Genomic DNA, 21,579 nt, shown 5'->3' on the forward strand with positions numbered 1-21,579 from the left:
ACTTTCACTACACTCTTGAACGTACAATTTCACTACACCCTGGAACGTACACTTTCACTGCACCTTAGAACGTACACTTTCACTGCACCCTAGAACGTACACTTTCACTACACCCTATAACGTACACTTTCACTACACCCTAGAACATGCACTTTTACTACACCCTAGAACGTCCACTTTCACTACACCTAGAACGTACACTTTCACTACACCCTAGAACTTACACTTTCACTACACCCTAGAATGTACACTTTTACTACACCTTAGAACGTGCACCTTCACTACACCCTAAATCATGCCCATTCACTACACCCTAGAACGTACACTCGCACTACACCCTAGAACGTACACTTTCACTACACCCTAGAACGTGCACTTTCACTACACCCTAGAACGTATACTTTCACTACACCATAGATCTTACAATTTCATTACACCCAATAACGTACACTTTCACTACACCCTAGAACGTACACTTTTACTTCAACCTGAATCGTACAATTTCACTACACCCTAGAATGTACACTTTTACTACAACCTGGAACGTACACTTTCACTACAGCCTGGAACCTACACTTTCACTACACCCGAGAACACACACCCTCACTACACCCTAGAACCTACACTTCCACTGCACCCTCGAACGTACACTTTTACTTCAACCTGAATCGTACAATTTCACTACATCCTAGAACGTACACTTTCATTACACCCTGGAATGTACACTTTCACTACACCATAGAATGTACACTTTCACTACACCCTAGAACGGGCACTTTCACTACAACCTAGAACGTGCACTTTCACTACACTGTAGAACGTGCACTTTCACTACACCCTTGAACGTACACTTTCACTACACCCTCGAACGTACACTTTCACTACACCCTAGAACGTACACTTTCACTCACTGCACCCTGGAACGTACACTTTCACTACACCTTAGAACGTACACTTTCACTTCACCCTGGAACGTACACTTTCACTACACCCTAGAACGTACACTTTCACTACACCCTTGAACGTACACTTTCACTACACCCTAGAACGTACACTTTCACTACACCCTTGAACGTACACTTTCACTACACCATAGAACGTACACTTTCACTGCACTCTGGAACGTACACTTTCACTACACCCTAGAACGTGCACTTTCACTACAACCTAGAACGTACACTTTCACTGCACCCTAGAAAGTACACTTTCACTGCACCCTAGAACGTACACTTTCACTACACCCCCGAACATACACTTTCACTACACCCTAGAACGTACACTTTCACTGCACCCTAGAACGTACACTTTCACTACACTCTTGAACGTACAATTTCACTACACCCTGGAACGTACACTTTCACTGCACCCTAGAACGTACACTTTCACTGCACCCTAGAACGTACACTTTCACTACACCCTATAACGTACACTTTCACTACACCCTAGAACGTACACTTTCACTCACTGCACCCTGGAACGTACACTTTCACTACACCTTAGAACGTACACTTTCACTTCACCCTGGAACGTACACTTTCACTACACCCTAGAACGTACACTTTCACTACACCCTTGAACGTACACTTTCACTACACCCTCGAACGTACACTTTCACTACACCCTAGAACGTACACTTTCACTGCACTCTGGAACGTACACTTTCACTACGCCCTAGAACGTGCACTTTCACTACAACCTAGAACGTACACTTTCACTGCACCCTAGAAAGTACACTTTCACTGCACCCTAGAACGTACACTTTCACTGCACCCTAGAACGTACACTTTCACTACACTCTTGAACGTACAATTTCACTACACCCTGGAACGTACACTTTCACTGCACCCTAGAACGTACACTTTCACTGCACCCTAGAACGTACACTTTCACTACACCCTATAACGTACACTTTCACTACACCCTAGAACATGCACTTTTACTACACCCTAGAACGTCCACTTTCACTACACCTAGAACGTACACTTTCACTACACCCTAGAACTTACACTTTCACTACACCCTAGAATGTACACTTTTACTACACCTTAGAACGTGCACCTTCACTACACCCTAAATCATGCCCATTCACTACACCCTAGAACGTACACTCGCACTACACCCTAGAACGTACACTTTCACTACACCCTAGAACGTGCACTTTCACTACACCCTAGAACGTATACTTTCACTACACCATAGATCTTACAATTTCATTACACCCAATAACGTACACTTTCACTACACCCTAGAACGTACACTTTTACTTCAACCTGAATCGTACAATTTCACTACACCCTAGAATGTACACTTTTACTACAACCTGGAACGTACACTTTCACTACAGCCTGGAACCTACACTTTCACTACACCCGAGAACACACACCCTCACTACACCCTAGAACCTACACTTCCACTGCACCCTCGAACGTACACTTTTACTTCAACCTGAATCGTACAATTTCACTACATCCTAGAACGTACACTTTCATTACACCCTGGAATGTACACTTTCACTACACCATAGAACGTACACTTTCACTACACCCTAGAACGGGCACTTTCACTACAACCTAGAACGTGCACTTTCACTACACTGTAGAACGTGCACTTTCACTACACCCTCGAACGTACATTTTCACTACACCCTCGAACGTACACTTTCACTACACCCTAGAACGTACACTTTCACTCACTGCACCCTGGAACGTACACTTTCACTACACCTTAGAACGTACACTTTCACTTCACCCTGGAACGTACACTTTCACTACACCCTAGAACGTACACTTTCACTACACCCTTGAACGTACACTTTCACTACACCCTAGAACGTACACTTTCACTACACCCTTGAACGTACACTTTCACTACACCATAGAACGTACACTTTCACTGCACTCTGGAACGTACACTTTCACTACACCCTAGAACGTGCACTTTCACTACAACCTAGAACGTACACTTTCACTGCACCCTAGAAAGTACACTTTCACTGCACCCTAGAACGTACACTTTCACTACACCCCCGAACATACACTTTCACTACACCCTAGAACGTACACTTTCACTGCACCCTAGAACGTACACTTTCACTACACTCTTGAACGTACAATTTCACTACACCCTGGAACGTACACTTTCACTGCACCCTAGAACGTACACTTTCACTGCACCCTAGAACGTACACTTTCACTACACCCTATAACGTACACTTTCACTACACCCTAGAACGTACACTTTCACTCACTGCACCCTGGAACGTACACTTTCACTACACCTTAGAACGTACACTTTCACTTCACCCTGGAACGTACACTTTCACTACACCCTAGAACGTACACTTTCACTACACCCTTGAACGTACACTTTCACTACACCCTAGAACGTACACTTTCACTACACCCTCGAACGTACACTTTCACTACACCCTAGAACGTACACTTTCACTGCACTCTGGAACGTACACTTTCACTACACCCTAGAACGTGCACTTTCACTACAACCTAGAACGTACACTTTCACTGCACCCTAGAAAGTACACTTTCACTGCACCCTAGAACGTACACTTTCACTGCACCCTAGAACGTACACTTTCACTACACTCTTGAACGTACAATTTCACTACACCCTGGAACGTACACTTTCACTGCACCCTAGAACGTACACTTTCACTGCACCCTAGAACGTACACTTTCACTACACCCTATAACGTACACTTTCACTACACCCTAGAACATGCACTTTTACTACACCCTAGAACGTCCACTTTCACTACACCTAGAACGTACACTTTCACTACACCCTAGAACTTACACTTTCACTACACCCTAGAATGTACACTTTTACTACACCTTAGAACGTGCACCTTCACTACACCCTAAATCATGCCCATTCACTACACCCTAGAACGTACACTCGCACTACACCCTAGAACGTACACTTTCACTACACCCTAGAACGTGCACTTTCACTACACCCTAGAACGTATACTTTCACTACACCATAGATCTTACAATTTCATTACACCCAATAACGTACACTTTCACTACACCCTAGAACGTACACTTTTACTTCAACCTGAATCGTACAATTTCACTACACCCTAGAATGTACACTTTTACTACAACCTGGAACGTACACTTTCACTAGAGCCTGGAACCTACACTTTCACTACACCCGAGAACACACACCCTCACTACACCCTAGAACCTACACTTCCACTGCACCCTCGAACGTGCACTTTCACTACGCCCTAGAACGTACACTTTCACTACACCCTAGAACGTATACTTTCACTACATCCTAGAACGTACACTTTCACTACACCCTGGAATGTACACTTTCACTACACCATAGAACTTACACTTTCACTACACCCTAGAACGGGCACTTTCACTACAACCTAGAACGTGCACTTTCACTACACCGTAGAACGTGCACTTTCACTACACCCTCGAACGTACACTTTCACTTCACCCTGGAACGTACACTTTCACTACACCCTAGAACGTGCACTTTCACTACAACCTAGAACGTACACTTTCACTGCACCCTAGAAAGTACACTTTCACTGCACCCTAAAACGTACACTTTCACTACACCCTCGAACATACACTTTCACTACACCCTAGAACGTACACTTTCACTACACTCTTGAACGTACACTTTCACTACACCCTGGAACATACACTTTCACTGCACCCTAGAACGTACACTTTCACTGCACCCTAGAACGTACACTTTCACTACACCCTATAACGTACACTTTCACTACACCCTAGAACGTGCACTTTCACTACACCCTATAACGTACACTTTCACTACACCCTAGAACGTGCACTTTCACTACACCCTAGATCGTACACTTTCACTACACCCTAGAACGTACACTTTTACTACAGCCTAGAACGTACACTCTCACTACACCCTAAAACATACACTATCACTACACCCTAGAACGTACACTTTCACTGCACTCTGGAACGTACACTTTCACTACACCCTAGAACGTGCACTTTCACTACAACCTAGAACGTACACTTTCACTGCACCCTAGAAAGTACACTTTCACTGCACCCTAGAACGTACACTTTCACTGCACCCTAGAACGTACACTTTCACTACACTCTTGAACGTACAATTTCACTACACCCTGGAACGTACACTTTCACTGCACCCTAGAACGTACACTTTCACTGCACCCTAGAACGTACACTTTCACTACACCCTATAACGTACACTTTCACTACACCCTAGAACATGCACTTTTACTACACCCTAGAACGTCCACTTTCACTACACCTAGAACGTACACTTTCACTACACCCTAGAACTTACACTTTCACTACAACCTAGAACGTACACTTTCACTACACCTTAGAACGTGCACCTTCACTACACCCTAAATCATGCCCATTCACTACACCCTAGAACGTACACTCGCACTACACCCTAGAACGTACACTTTCACTACACCCTAGAACGTGCACTTTCACAACACCCTAGAACGTATACTTTCACTACACCATAAATCTTACAATTTCATTACACCCAATAACGTACACTTTCACTACACCCTAGAACGTACACTTTTACTTCAACCTGAATCGTACAATTTCACTACATCCTAGAACGTACACTTTCATTACACCCTGGAATGTACACTTTCACTACACCATAGAACGTACACTTTCACTACACCCTAGAACGGGCACTTTCACTACAACCTAGAACGTGCACTTTCACTACACTGTAGAACGTGCACTTTCACTACACCCTCGAACGTACACTTTCACTACACCCTAGAACGTACACTTTCACTACACCCTAGAACGTACACTTTCACTCACTGCACCCTGGAACGTACACTTTCACTACACCTTAGAACGTACACTTTCACTTCACCCTGGAACGTACACTTTCACTACACCCTAGAACGTACACTTTCACTACACCCTTGAACGTACACTTTCACTACACCCTAGAACGTACACTTTCACTACACCCTTGAACGTACACTTTCACTACACCATAGAACGTACACTTTCACTGCACTCTGGAACTTACACTTTCACTACACCCTAGAACGTGCACTTTCACTACAACCTAGAACGTACACTTTCACTGCACCCTAGAAAGTACACTTTCACTGCACCCTAGAACGTACACTTTCACTACACCCCCGAACATACACTTTCACTACACCCTAGAACGTACACTTTCACTGCACCCTAGAACGTACACTTTCACTACACTCTTGAACGTACAATTTCACTACACCCTGGAACGTACACTTTCACTGCACCCTAGAACGTACACTTTCACTGCACCCTAGAACGTACACTTTCACTACACCCTATAACGTACACTTTCACTACACCCTAGAACGTACACTTTCACTCACTGCACCCTGGAACGTACACTTTCACTACACCTTAGAACGTACACTTTCACTTCACCCTGGAACGTGCACTTTCACTACACCCTCGAACGTACACTTTCACTACACCCTCGAACGTACACTTTCACTACACCCTAGAACGTACTCTTTCACTCCACCCTGGAACGTACACTTTCACTACACCTTAGAACGTACACTTTCACTTCACCCATGGAACGTACACTTTCACTACACCCTAGAACGTACACTTTCACTACACCCTTGAACGTACACTTTCACTACACCCTAGAACGTACACTTTCACTGCACCCTGAAACGTACACTTTCACTACACCCTAGAACGTACACTTTCACTACACCCTCGAACGTACTTTCACTACACCCTAGAATGTACACTTTCACTGCACCCTAGAACATACACTTTCACTACACCCTAGAACATACACTTTCATTACACCATAGAACGTACACTTTCACTACACCCTAGAACATGCACTTTTACTACACCCTAGAACGTCCACTTTCACTACACCCTAGAACGTACACTTTCACTACACCCTAGAACGTACACTTTCACTACACCCTAGAACGTACACTTTCACTATACCTTAGAACGTGCACCTTCACTACACCCTATAACGTACACTTTCACTACACCCTAGAACGTACACTTTCACTGCACCCTAGAAGGTACTCTTTCACTGCACCCTAGAACGTACACTTTCACTACACCCTAGAACATACACTTTCACTACACCCTAGAATGTACACTTTCACTACACCTAGAACGCACACTTTCACTACACCCTAGAACGTACACTCTCACTACACCCTATAACGTACACTTTCACTACACTCTAGAACATACACTTTCACTACACCCTAGAACGTACACTTTCACTACACACTAGAACGTACATTTTCACTACACCCTGGAACGTGCACCTTCACTACACCCTAAAACGTGCACATTCACTACACCCTAGAACGTACACTCGCACTACACCATAGAACGTACACTTTCACTACACCCTAGAACATGCACTTTTACTACACCCTAGAACGTCCACTTTCACTACACCCTAGAACGTACACTTTCACTACACCCTAGAACTTACACTTTCACTACAACCTAGAACGTACACTTTCACTACACCTTAGAACGTGCACCTTCACTACACCCTAAATCATGCCCATTCACTACACCCTAGAACGTACACTCGCACTACACCCTAGAACGTACACTTTCACTACACCCTAGAACGTGCACTTTCACAACACCCTAGAACGTATACTTTCACTACACCATAAATCTTACAATTTCATTACACCCAATAACGTACACTTTCACTACACCCTAGAACGTACACTTTTACTTCAACCTGAATCGTACAATTTCACTACATCCTAGAACGTACACTTTCATTACACCCTGGAATGTACACTTTCACTACACCATAGAACGTACACTTTCACTACACCCTAGAACGGGCACTTTCACTACAACCTAGAACGTGCACTTTCACTACACTGTAGAACGTGCACTTTCACTACACCCTCGAACGTACACTTTCACTACACCCTCGAACGTACACTTTCACTACACCCTAGAACGTACACTTTCACTCACTGCACCCTGGAACGTACACTTTCACTACACCTTAGAACGTACACTTTCACTTCACCCTGGAACGTACACTGTCACTACACCCTAGAACGTACACTTTCACTACACCCTTGAACGTACACTTTCACTACACCCTAGAACGTACACTTTCACTACACCCTTGAACGTACACTTTCACTACACCATAGAACGTACACTTTCACTGCACTCTGGAACGTACACTTTCACTACACCCTAGAACGTGCACTTTCACTACAACCTAGAACGTACACTTTCACTGCACCCTAGAAAGTACACTTTCACTGCACCCTAGAACGTACACTTTCACTACACCCCCGAACATACACTTTCACTACACCCTAGAACGTACACTTTCACTGCACCCTAGAACGTACACTTTCACTACACTCTTGAACGTACAATTTCACTACACCCTGGAACGTACACTTTCACTGCACCCTAGAACGTACACTTTCACTGCACCCTAGAACGTACACTTTCACTACACCCTATAACGTACACTTTCACTACACCCTAGAACGTACACTTTCACTCACTGCACCCTGGAACGTACACTTTCACTACACCTTAGAACGTACACTTTCACTTCACCCTGGAACGTACACTTTCACTACACCCTAGAACGTACACTTTCACTACACCCTTGAACGTACACTTTCACTACACCCTAGAACGTACACTTTCACTACACCCTCGAACGTACACTTTCACTACACCCTAGAACGTACACTTTCACTGCACTCTGGAACGTACACTTTCACTACACCCTAGAACGTGCACTTTCACTACAACCTAGAACGTACACTTTCACTGCACCCTAGAAAGTACACTTTCACTGCACCCTAGAACGTACACTTTCACTGCACCCTAGAACGTACACTTTCACTACACTCTTGAACGTACAATTTCACTACACCCTGGAACGTACACTTTCACTGCACCTTAGAACGTACACTTTCACTGCACCCTAGAACGTACACTTTCACTACACCCTATAACGTACACTTTCACTACACCCTAGAACATGCACTTTTACTACACCCTAGAACGTCCACTTTCACTACACCTAGAACGTACACTTTCACTACACCCTAGAACTTACACTTTCACTACACCCTAGAATGTACACTTTTACTACACCTTAGAACGTGCACCTTCACTACACCCTAAATCATGCCCATTCACTACACCCTAGAACGTACACTCGCACTACACCCTAGAACGTACACTTTCACTACACCCTAGAACGTGCACTTTCACTACACCCTAGAACGTATACTTTCACTACACCATAGATCTTACAATTTCATTACACCCAATAACGTACACTTTCACTACACCCTAGAACGTACACTTTTACTTCAACCTGAATCGTACAATTTCACTACACCCTAGAATGTACACTTTTACTACAACCTGGAACGTACACTTTCACTACAGCCTGGAACCTACACTTTCACTACACCCGAGAACACACACCCTCACTACACCCTAGAACCTACACTTCCACTGCACCCTCGAACGTACACTTTTACTTCAACCTGAATCGTACAATTTCACTACATCCTAGAACGTACACTTTCATTACACCCTGGAATGTACACTTTCACTACACCATAGAATGTACACTTTCACTACACCCTAGAACGGGCACTTTCACTACAACCTAGAACGTGCACTTTCACTACACTGTAGAACGTGCACTTTCACTACACCCTTGAACGTACACTTTCACTACACCCTCGAACGTACACTTTCACTACACCCTAGAACGTACACTTTCACTCACTGCACCCTGGAACGTACACTTTCACTACACCTTAGAACGTACACTTTCACTTCACCCTGGAACGTACACTTTCACTACACCCTAGAACGTACACTTTCACTACACCCTTGAACGTACACTTTCACTACACCCTAGAACGTACACTTTCACTACACCCTTGAACGTACACTTTCACTACACCATAGAACGTACACTTTCACTGCACTCTGGAACGTACACTTTCACTACACCCTAGAACGTGCACTTTCACTACAACCTAGAACGTACACTTTCACTGCACCCTAGAAAGTACACTTTCACTGCACCCTAGAACGTACACTTTCACTACACCCCCGAACATACACTTTCACTACACCCTAGAACGTACACTTTCACTGCACCCTAGAACGTACACTTTCACTACACTCTTGAACGTACAATTTCACTACACCCTGGAACGTACACTTTCACTGCACCCTAGAACGTACACTTTCACTGCACCCTAGAACGTACACTTTCACTACACCCTATAACGTACACTTTCACTACACCCTAGAACGTACACTTTCACTCACTGCACCCTGGAACGTACACTTTCACTACACCTTAGAACGTACACTTTCACTTCACCCTGGAACGTACACTTTCACTACACCCTAGAACGTACACTTTCACTACACCCTTGAACGTACACTTTCACTACACCCTAGAACGTACACTTTCACTACACCATCGAACGTACACTTTCACTACACCCTAGAACGTACACTTTCACTGCACTCTGGAACGTACACTTTCACTACGCCCTAGAACGTGCACTTTCACTACAACCTAGAACGTACACTTTCACTGCACCCTAGAAAGTACACTTTCACTGCACCCTAGAACGTACACTTTCACTGCACCCTAGAACGTACACTTTCACTACACTCTTGAACGTACAATTTCACTACACCCTGGAACGTACACTTTCACTGCACCCTAGAACGTACACTTTCACTGCACCCTAGAACGTACACTTTCACTACACCCTATAACGTACACTTTCACTACACCCTAGAACATGCACTTTTACTACACCCTAGAACGTCCACTTTCACTACACCTAGAACGTACACTTTCACTACACCCTAGAACTTACACTTTCACTACACCCTAGAATGTACACTTTTACTACACCTTAGAACGTGCACCTTCACTACACCCTAAATCATGCCCATTCACTACACCCTAGAACGTACACTCGCACTACACCCTAGAACGTACACTTTCACTACACCCTAGAACGTGCACTTTCACTACACCCTAGAACGTATACTTTCACTACACCATAGATCTTACAATTTCATTACACCCAATAACGTACACTTTCACTACACCCTAGAACGTACACTTTTACTTCAACCTGAATCGTACAATTTCACTACACCCTAGAATGTACACTTTTACTACAACCTGGAACGTACACTTTCACTACAGCCTGGAACCTACACTTTCACTACACCCGAGAACACACACCCTCACTACACCCTAGAACCTACACTTCCACTGCACCCTCGAACGTACACTTTTACTTCAACCTGAATCGTACAATTTCACTACATCCTAGAACGTACACTTTCATTACACCCTGGAATGTACACTTTCACTACACCATAGAACGTACACTTTCACTACACCCTAGAACGGGCACTTTCACTACAACCTAGAACGTGCACTTTCACTACACTGTAGAACGTGCACTTTCACTACACCCTCGAACGTACATTTTCACTACACCCTCGAACGTACACTTTCACTACACCCTAGAACGTACACTTTCACTCACTGCACCCTGGAACGTACACTTTCACTACACCTTAGAACGTACACTTTCACTTCACCCTGGAACGTACACTTTCACTACACCCTAGAACGTACACTTTCACTACACCCTTGAACGTACACTTTCACTACACCCTAGAACGTACACTTTCACTACACCCTTGAACGTACACTTTCACTACACCATAGAACGTACACTTTCACTGCACTCTGGAACGTACACTTTCACTACACCCTAGAACGTGCACTTTCACTACAACCTAGAACGTACACTTTCACTGCACCCTAGAAAGTACACTTTCACTGCACCCTAGAACGTACACTTTCACTACACCCCCGAACATACACTTTCACTACACCCTAGAACGTACACTTTCACTGCACCCTAGAACGTACACTTTCACTACACTCTTGAACGTACAATTTCACTACACCCTGGAACGTACACTTTCACTGCACCCTAGAACGTACACTTTCACTGCACCCTAGAACGTACACTTTCACTACACCCTATAACGTACACTTTCACTACACCCTAGAACGTACACTTTCACTCACTGCACCCTGGAACGTACACTTTCACTACACCTTAGAACGTACACTTTCACTTCACCCTGGAACGTACACTTTCACTACACCCTAGAACGTACACTTTCACTACACCCTTGAACGTACACTTTCACTACACCCTAGAACGTACACTTTCACTACACCCTCGAACGTACACTTTCACTACACCCTAGAACGTACACTTTCACTGCACTCTGGAACGTACACTTTCACTACACCCTAGAACGTGCACTTTCACTACAACCTAGAACGTACACTTTCACTGCACCCTAGAAAGTACACTTTCACTGCACCCTAGAACGTACACTTTCACTGCACCCTAGAACGTACACTTTCACTACACTCTTGAACGTACAATTTCACTACACCCTGGAACGTACACTTTCACTGCACCCTAGAACGTACACTTTCACTGCACCCTAGAACGTACACTTTCACTACACCCTATAACGTACACTTTCACTACACCCTAGAACATGCACTTTTACTACACCCTAGAACGTCCACTTTCACTACACCTAGAACGTACACTTTCACTACACCCTAGAACTTACACTTTCACTACACCCTAGAATGTACACTTTTACTACACCTTAGAACGTGCACCTTCACTACACCCTAAATCATGCCCATTCACTACACCCTAGAACGTACACTCGCACTACACCCTAGAACGTACACTTTCACTACACCCTAGAACGTGCACTTTCACTACACCCTAGAACGTATACTTTCACTACACCATAGATCTTACAATTTCATTACACCCAATAACGTACACTTTCACTACACCCTAGAACGTACACTTTTACTTCAACCTGAATCGTACAATTTCACTACACCCTAGAATGTACACTTTTACTACAACCTGGAACGTACACTTTCACTACAGCCTGGAACCTACACTTTCACTACACCCGAGAACACACACCCTCACTACACCCTAGAACCTACACTTCCACTGCACCCTCGAACGTGCACTTTCACTACGCCCTAGAACGTACACTTTCACTACACCCTAGAACGTATACTTTCACTACATCCTAGAACGTACACTTTCACTACACCCTGGAATGTACACTTTCACTACACCATAGAACTTACACTTTCACTACACCCTAGAACGGGCACTTTCACTACAACCTAGAACGTGCACTTTCACTACACCGTAGAACGTGCACTTTCACTACACCCTCGAACGTACACTTTCACTTCACCCTGGAACGTACACTTTCACTACACCCTAGAACGTGCACTTTCACTACAACCTAGAACGTACACTTTCACTGCACCCTAGAAAGTACACTTTCACTGCACCCTAAAACGTACACTTTCACTACACCCTCGAACATACACTTTCACTACACCCTAGAACGTACACTTCCACTACACTCTTGAACGTACACTTTCACTACACCCTGGAACATACACTTTCACTGCACCCTAGAACGTACACTTTCACTGCACCCTAGAACGTACACTTTCACTACACCCTATAACGTACACTTTCACTACACCCTAGAACGTGCACTTTCACTACACCCTATAACGTACACTTTCACTACACCCTAGAACGTGCACTTTCACTACACCCTAGATCGTACACTTTCACTACACCCTAGAACGTACACTTTTACTACAGCCTAGAACGTACACTCTCACTACACCCTAAAACATACACTATCACTACACCCTAGAACGTACACTTTCACTGCACTCTGGAACGTACACTTTCACTACACCCTAGAACGTGCACTTTCACTACAACCTAGAACGTACACTTTCACTGCACCCTAGAAAGTACACTTTCACTGCACCCTAGAACGTACACTTTCACTGCACCCTAGAACGTACACTTTCACTACACTCTTGAACGTACAATTTCACTACACCCTGGAACGTACACTTTCACTGCACCCTAGAACGTACACTTTCACTGCACCCTAGAACGTACACTTTCACTACACCCTATAACGTACACTTTCACTACACCCTAGAACATGCACTTTTACTACACCCTAGAACGTCCACTTTCACTACACCTAGAACGTACACTTTCACTACACCCTAGAACTTACACTTTCACTACAACCTAGAACGTACACTTTCACTACACCTTAGAACGTGCACCTTCACTACACCCTAAATCATGCCCATTCACTACACCCTAGAACGTACACTCGCACTACACCCTAGAACGTACACTTTCACTACACCCTAGAACGTGCACTTTCACAACACCCTAGAACGTATACTTTCACTACACCATAAATCTTACAATTTCATTACACCCAATAACGTACACTTTCACTACACCCTAGAACGTACACTTTTACTTCAACCTGAATCGTACAATTTCACTACATCCTAGAACGTACACTTTCATTACACCCTGGAATGTACACTTTCACTACACCATAGAACGTACACTTTCACTACACCCTAGAACGGGCACTTTCACTACAACCTAGAACGTGCACTTTCACTACACTGTAGAATGTGCACTTTCACTACACCCTCGAACGTACACTTTCACTACACCCTAGAACGTACACTTTCACTACACCCTAGAACGTACACTTTCACTCACTGCACCCTGGAACGTACACTTTCACTACACCTTAGAACGTACACTTTCACTTCACCCTGGAACGTACACTTTCACTACACCCTAGAACGTACACTTTCACTACACCCTTGAACGTACACTTTCACTACACCCTAGAACGTACACTTTCACTACACCCTTGAACGTACACTTTCACTACACCATAGAACGTACACTTTCACTGCACTCTGGAACTTACACTTTCACTACACCCTAGAACGTGCACTTTCACTACAACCTAGAACGTACACTTTCACTGCACCCTAGAAAGTACACTTTCACTGCACCCTAGAACGTACACTTTCACTACACCCCCGAACATACACTTTCACTACACCCTAGAACGTACACTTTCACTGCACCCTAGAACGTACACTTTCACTACACTCTTGAACGTACAATTTCACTACACCCTGGAACGTACACTTTCACTGCACCCTAGAACGTACACTTTCACTGCACCCTAGAACGTACACTTTCACTACACCCTATAACGTACACTTTCACTACACCCTAGAACGTACACTTTCACTCACTGCACCCTGGAACGTACACTTTCACTACACCTTAGAACGTACACTTTCACTTCACCCTGGAACGTACACTTTCACTACACCCTAGAACGTACACTTTCACTACACCCTTGAACGTACACTTTCACTACACCCTAGAACGTACACTTTCACTACACCCTCGAACGTACACTTTCACTACACCCTAGAACGTACACTTTCACTGCACTCTGGAACGTACACTTTCACTACACCCTAGAACGTGCACTTTCACTACAACCTAGAACGTACACTTTCACTGCACCCTAGAAAGTACACTTTCACTGCACCCTAGAACGTACACTTTCACTGCACCCTAGAACGTACACTTTCACTACACTCTTGAACGTACAATTTCACTACACCCTGGAACGTACACTTTCACTGCACCTTAGAACGTACACTTTCACTGCACCCTAGAACGTACACTTTCACTACACCCTATAACGTACACTTTCACTACACCCTAGAACATGCACTTTTACTACACCCTAGAACGTCCACTTTCACTACACCTAGAACGTACACTTTCACTACACCCTAGAACTTACACTTTCACTACACCCTAGAATGTACACTTTTACTACACCTTAGAACGTGCACCTTCACTACACCCTAAATCATGCCCATTCACTACACCCTAGAACGTACACTCGCACTACACCCTAGAACGTACACTTTCACTACACCCTAGAACGTGCACTTTCACTACACCCTAGAACGTATACTTTCACTACACCATAGATCTTACAATTTCATTACACCCAATAACGTACACTTTCACTACACCCTAGAACGTACACTTTTACTTCAACCTGAATCGTACAATTTCACTACACCCTAGAATGTACACTTTTACTACAACCTGGAACGTACACTTTCACTACAGCCTGGAACCTACACTTTCACTACACCCGAGAACACACACCCTCACTACACCCTAGAACCTACACTTCCACTGCACCCTCGAACGTACACTTTTACTTCAACCTGAATCGTACAATTTCACTACATCCTAGAACGTACACTTTCATTACACCCTGGAATGTACACTTTCACTACACCATAGAATGTACACTTTCACTACACCCTAGAACGGGCACTTTCACTACAACCTAGAACGTGCACTTTCACTACACTGTAGAACGTGCACTTTCACTACACCCTTGAACGTACACTTTCACTACACCCTCGAACGTACACTTTCACTACACCCTAGAACGTACACTTTCACTCACTGCACCCTGGAACGTACACTTTCACTACACCTTAGAACGTACACTTTCACTTCACCCTGGAACGTACACTTTCACTACACCCTAGAACGTACACTTTCACTACACCCTTGAACGTACACTTTCACTACACCCTAGAACGTACACTTTCACTACACCCTTGAACGTACACTTTCACTACACCATAGAACGTACACTTTCACTGCACTCTGGAACGTACACTTTCACTACACCCTAGAACGTGCACTTTCACTACAACCTAGAACGTACACTTTCACTGCACCCTAGAAAGTACACTTTCACTGCACCCTAGAACGTACACTTTCACTACACCCCCGAACATACACTTTCACTACACCCTAGAACGTACACTTTCACTGCACCCTAGAACGTACACTTTCACTACACTCTTGAACGTACAATTTCACTACACCCTGGAACGTACACTTTCACTGCACCCTAGAACGTACACTTTCACTGCACCCTAGAACGTACACTTTCACTACACCCTATAACGTACACTTTCACTACACCCTAGAACGTACACTTTCACTCACTGCACCCTGGAACGTACACTTTCACTACACCTTAGAACGTACACTTTCACTTCACCCTGGAACGTACACTTTCACTACACCCTAGAACGTACACTTTCACTACACCCTTGAACGTACACTTTCACTACACCCTAGAACGTACACTTTCACTACACCATCGAACGTACACTTTCACTACACCCTAGAACGTACACTTTCACTGCACTCTGGAACGTACACTTTCACTACGCCCTAGAACGTGCACTTTCACTACAACCTAGAACGTACACTTTCACTGCACCCTAGAAAGTACACTTTCACTGCACCCTAGAACGTACACTTTCACTGCACCCTAGAACGTACACTTTCACTACACTCTTGAACGTACAATTTCACTACACCCTGGAACGTACACTTTCACTGCACCCTAGAACGTACACTTTCACTGCACCCTAGAACGTACACTTTCACTACACCCTATAACGTACACTTTCACTACACCCTAGAACATGCACTTTTACTACACCCTAGAACGTCCACTTTCACTACACCTAGAACGTACACTTTCACTACACCCTAGAACTTACACTTTCACTACACCCTAGAATGTACACTTTTACTACACCTTAGAACGTGCACCTTCACTACACCCTAAATCATGCCCATTCACTACACCCTAGAACGTACACTCGCACTACACCCTAGAACGTACACTTTCACTACACCCTAGAACGTGCACTTTCACTACACCCTAGAACGTATACTTTCACTACACCATAGATCTTACAATTTCATTACACCCAATAACGTACACTTTCACTACACCCTAGAACGTACACTTTTACTTCAACCTGAATCGTACAATTTCACTACACCCTAGAATGTACACTTTTACTACAACCTGGAACGTACACTTTCACTACAGCCTGGAACCTACACTTTCACTACACCCGAGAACACACACCCTCACTACACCCTAGAACCTACACTTCCACTGCACCCTCGAACGTACACTTTTACTTCAACCTGAATCGTACAATTTCACTACATCCTAGAACGTACACTTTCATTACACCCTGGAATGTACACTTTCACTACACCATAGAACGTACACTTTCACTACACCCTAGAACGGGCACTTTCACTACAACCTAGAACGTGCACTTTCACTACACTGTAGAACGTGCACTTTCACTACACCCTCGAACGTACATTTTCACTACACCCTCGAACGTACACTTTCACTACACCCTAGAACGTACACTTTCACTCACTGCACCCTGGAACGTACACTTTCACTACACCTTAGAACGTACACTTTCACTTCACCCTGGAACGTACACTTTCACTACACCCTAGAACGTACACTTTCACTACACCCTTGAACGTACACTTTCACTACACCCTAGAACGTACACTTTCACTACACCCTTGAACGTACACTTTCACTACACCATAGAACGTACACTTTCACTGCACTCTGGAACGTACACTTTCACTACACCCTAGAACGTGCACTTTCACTACAACCTAGAACGTACACTTTCACTGCACCCTAGAAAGTACACTTTCACTGCACCCTAGAACGTACACTTTCACTACACCCCCGAACATACACTTTCACTACACCCTAGAACGTACACTTTCACTGCACCCTAGAACGTACACTTTCACTACACTCTTGAACGTACAATTTCACTACACCCTGGAACGTACACTTTCACTGCACCCTAGAACGTACACTTTCACTGCACCCTAGAACGTACACTTTCACTACACCCTATAACGTACACTTTCACTACACCCTAGAACGTACACTTTCACTCACTGCACCCTGGAACGTACACTTTCACTACACCTTAGAACGTACACTTTCACTTCACCCTGGAACGTACACTTTCACTACACCCTAGAACGTACACTTTCACTACACCCTTGAACGTACACTTTCACTACACCCTAGAACGTACACTTTCACTACACCCTCGAACGTACACTTTCACTACACCCTAGAACGTACACTTTCACTGCACTCTGGAACGTACACTTTCACTACACCCTAGAACGTGCACTTTCACTACAACCTAGAACGTACACTTTCACTGCACCCTAGAAAGTACACTTTCACTGCACCCTAGAACGTACACTTTCACTGCACCCTAGAACGTACACTTTCACTACACTCTTGAACGTACAATTTCACTACACCCTGGAACGTACACTTTCACTGCACCCTAGAACGTACACTTTCACTGCACCCTAGAACGTACACTTTCACTACACCCTATAACGTACACTTTCACTACACCCTAGAACATGCTCTTTTACTACACCCTAGAACGTCCACTTTCACTACACCTAGAACGTACACTTTCACTACACCCTAGAACTTACACTTTCACTACACCCTAGAATGTACACTTTTACTACACCTTAGAACGTGCACCTTCACTACACCCTAAATCATGCCCATTCACTACACCCTAGAACGTACACTCGCACTACACCCTAGAACGTACACTTTCACTACACCCTAGAACGTGCACTTTCACTACACCCTAGAACGTATACTTTCACTACACCATAGATCTTACAATTTCATTACACCCAATAACGTACACTTTCACTACACCCTAGAACGTACACTTTTACTTCAACCTGAATCGTACAATTTCACTACACCCTAGAATGTACACTTTTACTACAACCTGGAACGTACACTTTCACTACAGCCTGGAACCTACACTTTCACTACACCCGAGAACACACACCCTCACTACACCCTAGAACCTACACTTCCACTGCACCCTCGAACGTGCACTTTCACTACGCCCTAGAACGTACACTTTCACTACACCCTAGAACGTATACTTTCACTACATCCTAGAACGTACACTTTCACTACACCCTGGAATGTACACTTTCACTACACCATAGAACTTACACTTTCACTACACCCTAGAACGGGCACTTTCACTACAACCTAGAACGTGCACTTTCACTACACCGTAGAACGTGCACTTTCACTACACCCTCGAACGTACACTTTCACTTCACCCTGGAACGTACACTTTCACTACACCCTAGAACGTGCACTTTCACTACAACCTAGAACGTACACTTTCACTGCACCCTAGAAAGTACACTTTCACTGCACCCTAAAACGTACACTTTCACTACACCCTCGAACATACACTTTCACTACACCCTAGAACGTACACTTTCACTACACTCTTGAACGTACACTTTCACTACACCCTGGAACATACACTTTCACTGCACCCTAGAACGTACACTTTCACTGCACCCTAGAACGTACACTTTCACTACACCCTATAACGTACACTTTCACTACACCCTAGAACGTGCACTTTCACTACACCCTATAACGTACACTTTCACTACACCCTAGAACGTGCACTTTCACTACACCCTAGATCGTACACTTTCACTACACCCTAGAACGTACACTTTTACTACAGCCTAGAACGTACACTCTCACTACACCCTAAAACGTACACTATCACTACACCCTAGAACGTACACTTTCACTACACTTTTGAACGTACACTTTCACTACACCCTAGAATGTACACTTTCACTACAACCTAGAACGTACACTTTCACTACACTCTTGAACGTACACTTTCACTACACCCTAGAACGTACACTTTCACTACACCCTAGAACGAACACTTTCACTACACTCTTGAACGTACACTTTCACTACACCCTAGAACGTACACTTTCACTACACTCTTGAATGTACACTTTCACTACACCCTAGAACGTACACTTTCACTACACCCTAGAACGTACACTTTCACTTCACCCATGGAACGTACACTTTCACTACACCCTAGAACGTACACTTTCACTACACCCTTGAACGTACACTTTCACTACACCCTAGAACGTACACTTTCACTGCATCCTGAAACGTACACTTTCACTACACCCTAGAACGTACACTTTCACTACACCCTCGAACGTACTTTCACTACACCCTAGAATGTACACTTTCACTGCACCCTGAACGTACACTTTCACTACACCCTAGAACGTGCACTTTCACTACAACCTAGAACGTACACTTTCACTGCACCCTAGAACGTACACTTTCACTACACCCTAGAACATACACTTTCACTACACCCTAGAATGTACACTTTCACCCCACCCTAGAACATACACTTTCACTACACCCTAGAACATACACTTTCATTACACCATAGAACGTACACTTTCACTACACCCTAGAACATGCACTTTTACTACACCCTAGAACGTCCACTTTCACTACACCCTAGAACGTACACTTTCACTACACCCTAGAACGTACACTTTCACTACACCCTAGAACGTACACTTTCACTATACCTTAGAACGTGCACCTTCACTACACCCTATAACGTACACTTTCACTACACCCTAGAACG

The sequence above is a fragment of the Saccoglossus kowalevskii genome, chromosome 14, assembly GCF_978046115.1.
Source record: "Saccoglossus kowalevskii chromosome 14, keSacKowa6.1, whole genome shotgun sequence".
Taxonomy (NCBI): domain Eukaryota; kingdom Metazoa; phylum Hemichordata; class Enteropneusta; family Harrimaniidae; genus Saccoglossus; species Saccoglossus kowalevskii.